We start from the raw sequence: 6,657 nt of genomic DNA, 5'->3' as shown, positions 1-6,657 counted from the left end.
ACCCACATTGCACATCTTTGGACTGTGGCAGGGGAGGGGGGAAGAACCGGAGCACCCGGAGGAAACCCAAGCAGCCACGGGGAGAATGTGCAAGCTCCACACACACACACACACACACCCGAGGCTGGAATCAAACCCTGGTCTCTGGCACTGAGGCAGCAATGCTAACCACTGTGCCACCCTTTTACTTTTAATCACATTTAATATTCTGCATCACATTTAATATTCCACTTAAATTGGTTCCCTTTAACCATCTTGTCTGTCACTTGGTCTTTCACACTACTCCCACTGCCAGCAGGATAGAAACATCGTGTTTGTTGTTAGAATTGTTTATTTGCTTCCTCCATGTATTTCAGTACTTTCATTGCCCCAGGCAACTCGTAGTCATTTTCAAATCTCAGCATGATCTTGCCCAACAACCTCAGCCCTCACCTTGTGCTCTCTGATTCCAATCAGCAAAAATTCCCAGCAGCCACTTGGGTCCAGTGCCACAGTCTCAACTCGTTGAGTTATTTTGTTCCAGTATTCACAGAATTTGGTCTGTTGTTGACGGTGTGTTCCTCATTCCCTCACTGATGCTGTATGGAGGAGACTGTAGATCACTCCTGCCTGCAAATGTAGGTGGAAGAGGGGTTCTGAGGGCCCCATGAGAACAAGTGAATGAGATGTATGATCGGTTTGATGATTATGGAGTTGCACACAAGTTTTTAGGTCAGGCCATGGTTAGATACTAACTGCAGATGGGCTGAATGGATTTAAAGCAATTGCGTAGGCTGGATTAAGATAAGAGATTAGATAGGGCACAGGTTATTGGTGGGTGGCGGAGTAAGGTATGGCGCAGTTGGATCATTAAGAATTCCAGCAAAAGACAGAACTGGATTCCAGGTAGTGATGAAACCAGAGAGTGAAGCTGTGGGGAAAGCAGGAATTGTTCCTTGGCAGCAGGCTCCTCGTCTTTCCAATGGTTGATAGTGGGATTTGCCAACAATTCTTTGCTGGAAACTGCAGCAGTTTGTTTAATGATTACCAAAGGAAGTAATCAAAGTTGTTTTTTTCCCCATTGTTTGAGGTTCAATGGTACGCAAGTGATAGATTAACACAAGGCCACAGTAATGAGTTCGAACTGTCCACATTGTTTACACATAGATCAATATAGCGAGCACAGAGTCACAGATGATGTAAAAATAGCCCCCTGTAAACAATCACCGGATGAAATGTCAGTTCAGGGCCCACATTACGGTCACTCAGTACTGGAGAGAAACTTTCTATAAGAATCTATTCAAGATTCTCCCAATGGGAACCTAGACACCAGCAATCTGTTAGGAATGGAGAACAGCGAAGGCCTTGCTCATCAATTGCCAATGTTTGCCTGTGGGCTTCAGGTCTTAAAATAAATGGATCTTGTCTGGAATAGTGTATCAACCTCAATTTTCACCACTGCTTAAGGACTAAAGGTTCCACTTGGTATAGCCCGAGTTGTACAGATCAGGGATTCCAGTTTCAGCTTCAAAGTCTCTTAAGCCACCCCATTCTTCAATCGCTATGACATTAAACTCAAAAGTCTTTCACCAGTCCGATGTATCTTCTAAGTCTGCTTTAAAGTTTGCTTGTAGGACATTGGCTTTGGGCAGATATTTGGTACAACTATCATCATCAATGTAGTTAGGCCATCCTTCAAAAGAGGATGGCCCTCAGATGACAGGGGACATCACCATGGCTGCTACGGTCAGAGTCCACATCTTTTACATTTGAGTTAGAATTCCCAATTTTTAGGAGAATTAGTTTAGATGAGGAGCTAATCTGTGTAATTAGCTGACCTGAACCAGTTGATCTCAGCACCCATACGTCAAAGGGTTAAAGTGCTGAGCTCCTGAGCTTGAAGGAGACTTGTGGGTGGTGGGCTCATTTGTACTGCATGGTCAAATATCCTATCCAAGTTCACTGCAGTTAAGTGAAATGTTGATGTAGGGCTTTGGGTGATAGATGGATTCTTCCTCTGGCATTTCACTGTATTGTCTGCATTGGTTCTCTCTCTCTCTCTATCTCTCTTCCCCCCCCCCCTTCTGAGGCAATGGGGCAGATTTGTCAACTGCTAACCCACTAGGAGACCAGCACTGTCTGGACCTTTAACAGTCACCACTATCTAAATGCCTTTACTAAATCCTTTCAGGCAGCCTCTATCAATCCAAAACTAATCCCACAGCCTCACCCTCTCAGTTGAAGAGTAAACCCTCAATATAGCAGCCCCCTCCTCCGAACACACACCACCTCAACAACCACCCGCACCCCCCAACTACCTAAAATACGACAAAATGGATGAGAATATAAGAAGCATGGTTAGTAAGTTTGCAGATGACACTAAGATTGGTGGCATAGTGGACAGTGAAGAAAGTTATCTCCAATGGGATCTTGATCAATTGGGCCAGTGGGCTGACGAATGGCAGATGGAGTTTAATTTAGACAAATGCGAGGTGATGCATTTTGGTAGATTGAAACAGGGCAGGACTTACTCAGTTAATGGTGGGGAGTTAGGGAGAGTTACAGAACAAAGAGATCTAGGGGTACATGTTCATAGCTCCTTGAAAGTGGAGTCACAGGTGGACAGAGTGGTGAAGAAGGCATTCGGCATGCTTGGTTTCATCGGTCAGAACATTGAAAACAGGAGTTGGGATGTCTTGTTGAAGTTGTACAAGACATTGGTAAGGCCACACTTGGAATACTGTGTGCAATTCTGGTCACCCTATTATAGAAAGGATATTATTAAACTAGAAAGAGTGCAGAAAGGATTTACTAGGATGCTACCAGGACTTGATGGATTGAGTTATAAGAAGCTGGACAGACTGGGACTTTTTTCTCTGGAGCGTAGGAGGCTGAGGGGTGATCTTATAGAGGTCTATAAAATAATGAGGGGCACAGATCAGCTAGATAGTCAATATCTTTTCCCAAAGGTAGGGGAGTCTAAAACTAGAGGGCATAGGTTTAAGGTGAGAGGGGAGAGATACAAAAGTGTCCAGAGGGGCAATTTTTTCACAAAGAGGGTGGTGTGTGTCTGGAACAAGCTGCCAGAGGTAGTAGTAGAGGCGGGTACAATTTTGTCTTTTAAAAAGCATTTAGATAGTTACATGGGTAAGATGGGTATAGAGGGATATGGGCCAAATGTAGGCAATTGGGATTAGCTTAGGGGTTTTAAAAAAGAAAGGGTGGCATGGACAAGTTGGGCCGAAGGGCCTGTTTCCATGCTGTAAACCTCTATGACTCTAAAAGCAGACCATCACCCTGTTTTCTTTTGTTCTTCCCCCCGCCCCCACCTACTACTCTTCTGCCCCGGGAAGTATCCCCATTCACCACCCCACACAAGAAAAAACTAACATGAATTATAATAATTTTTAAGAAGAAAAGGGGCAAGAAGGCAACAAGCCACAAGATAAGGGCAAGGCATTACAGGGAGCAACAAGGGTTGGCTGTGAGCTGAAAGAAAAGTGGCAGAGCACAAAGAAAAGGGGACATGTCCTCTCTCTGCCCGACCCCAAAAATCTCTCAGTTGAAGAGCTAACACTAATGATACAGGTGTCCTGGTTGAATAATTCAATCGTCTGTAGTCTTGCAAACATTTCCTCTTCAGGTAATGATCCAAGTATCTTTTGAAAGCCATGTTTGAATCTGCCTCCACAACACTCTCAGGATGTGAATTCCAAATCCAATGAACTAGAGGAGCTCAGCGGTGGAGATGTTGACATAATGCTACTGTTACTGGACTAGTTATCCAGAGGCCCAGGCTCATCCTCTGGTTGCATGGGTTCAAATCTTACTCTGGCAGCTGGTAGAGTTTAAATGAATTAAACAAAAATCTGGAATTGAAAGCTAGCCTCAGTAATAGTGATCATGAAGCCATCACTGATTTTTGTAAAAGCCCACCTGGTTCAGGAATGTCCTTTTAAAGAAGGAAATCTGCAATCCTTACCCAGTCTGGCCTCCATGTGACTCCAGAACCACAGCCCTCTGAAATGGCCTAGCGAGTCACTTGTACATGGGCAATTGGGGCTGGGTAACAAATGCTAGCCCTGACAGTTACGTCCACATCAAAGAATTGGTGTGACCATTCACACTGACCGGCCATAAATGTTGGACTCTTGTTCAACAGATAATCCTAAACGGTTCCTCTGCTCAACTTGGTGCATTGCAGTCTCGCTTAAAGAGAGCTGTTCTCGGAGCAGCAGTGCTTACACATGTCCTCCCCCCTATCAGTAAACATCCAGATCACACAACCATTTCCAGAACAGCAGCAATGCGAAGGTAATGAAGGTGAAAGCTCTTGACTAACCTTGAACACCCACTGGTGTTTGCAGATTCACAGTTTACTTTACAACATGAAAACAGGACAGGGTAGAATGAGTCAGAAACTGATCCTCCGATTGAGCCAGTGTAAATAGCTATGGCCCTGACAGGTCACAGTGAAAAGAACAGCAAGAGTTGTATGTGACCAGTGAACTTAGTTCAGATACTCAGCCAAGGATGCTGGATCTCTGCTCCACTCCCTGATTATTATCCTCAAGCACTACAATTACCAATGCTCAAATCAAAGCCAAATGTATTAGAGTCAAAAATACAAAAATGCTCCAATTATTCAATATCTGTGGTCACAGGGTACTAATGGGTTAGCGGTCTCCTGTTACAACAACTATAATTTAAATAGCACCTTTAACACAAAACATCCTAAGGCAGTTCATAAAATATGATTTCGTACCAAAACGATTTGGTATTAGGACAAATAAACAAAAGCTTGGTCAGAGTGGTAGGTTACATAGAGACCTAGAAAATAGAAACAGGAGTAGGCCATTCATTATGATCTTGGCTGATCATCACACTCAGTAACCTGTTCCTGCTTTTCCCCCCCCATATCCTTTGATCCCTTTAGCCCCAAGAGCTATATCTAACTACTTCCTGAAAACATTCAATGTCTTGGCCTCGTATGCTTTAAGTAGTTTAAGGAGCATTTTAAAAGTGAGGAGAGAGAGGCAGAGAGATTTAAGGAGGGAATTTCAGAGCTTGGAGTCTAGGCAGCTGTCAATGAGGGAGAGATTAAAATTGGTGATGTGTGAAAAGCCAGAATTGGAGGAACCCTGATATTTCACAGGGTTGTAGGATTGGAGAAGGTTATGGAGATAGACCATAGAGGGATTTGAAGATGAGGATAAAATTCTAGGTTAGCGAACATAGGGATGATAGTTGAATGTAACCTGGTGTGAGTTAAGGTAAAGAGAGCAGAGCTTTGGATGGGCTCCCAGTTTCTGGAGGGTGAAAGTTGGCAAGGCGAGCATAGCCAAGTTTAGAGATAGCAAAGGCGTGCATGAGAGTTTCAGCAGCAGATGGACTGAGAAACAGATGAAGACGGGTGATATTAGTGGTGGGATATGTGGTCTTTATGGAAAACAGTGCATCAGAAACTGACATGGTCTGGTGCAACCTCAGACACTGGCCAGGGCAAAGTATGGAATCTGTGGTTTTTAGAGTTTGTAGATGGGACTGGAGACAATGGTTTATGACTTCCCAATACTTAAAGTTTCTGCTAATTGAATACTGGATGTCAGACAAGCCATGTGACAAATCAGCAACAGTGGATGGGGTTAAGAGATGATAGGTGGAGCTGGGGCTGTCTGTGTATGAGCAAAACTTATTGTGCTTTCAGATGATGGCACTGAGGGGGAAGCATATTGACAGGAAATAGAGGGGGCTATGAATTGGTGTTTGGATTCTAGAGTTAATGGCGCAGGAGATTTTTTGGCTGTGGCTGGACAGATTCCAATACAACCCGGTAACACCAGTTTCCAGCCAGCTGGATAATGATTTGATTTGATTTATTATTGTCACATGTATTAACATACAGTGAAAAGTATTATTTCTTGCGTGCTATACAGACAAAACATACCGTTCATAGAGAAGGAAACGAGAGAGTGCAGAATGTAGTGTTACAATCATAGCTAGCGTGTAGAGAAAGATCAACTTAATGTAAGGTAAGTCCATTCAAAAGTCTGATAGCAGCAGGGAAGAAGCTGTTCTTGAGTCGGTTGGTATGTGACCTCAGACTTTTGTATCTTTTTCCCGAAGGAAGAAGGTGGAAGAGAGAATGTCCGGGGTGCGTGGGGTCCTTAATTATGCTGGCTGCTTTGCCGAGGCAGCGGGAAGTGTAGACCGAGTCAATGGATGGGAGGCTGGTTTGCGTAATAGATTGGGCTACATTCATGACCTTTTGTAGTTTCTTGCGGTCTTGGGCAGAGCAGGAGCCATACCAAGCTGTGATACAACCAGAAAGAATGCTTTCTATGGTGCATCTGTAAAAGTTGGAGTCATAGCTGACATGCCAAATTTCCTTAGTCTTCTGAGAAAGTAGAGGCGTTGGTGGGCTTTCTTAACTATAATGTCGGCATGGGGGGTACCAGGACAGGTTGTTGGTGATCTGGACACCTGAAAACTTGAAGCTCTTGACCCTTTCTACTTCGTCCCCATTGATGTAGACAGGGGCATGCTCTCCTTTACACTTCCTGAAGTCGATGACAATCTCCTTCATTTCGTTGACATTGAGGGAGAGGTTATTGTTGCCGCACCAGTTCACCAGATTCTCTATCTCATTCCTGTACTCTGTCTCGTCATTGTCTGAGA

Source organism: Mustelus asterias, chromosome 21 (assembly GCF_964213995.1).
Source record: "Mustelus asterias chromosome 21, sMusAst1.hap1.1, whole genome shotgun sequence".
Taxonomy (NCBI): Eukaryota; Metazoa; Chordata; class Chondrichthyes; order Carcharhiniformes; family Triakidae; genus Mustelus; species Mustelus asterias.
This window is presented reverse-complemented; position numbering follows the sequence as displayed.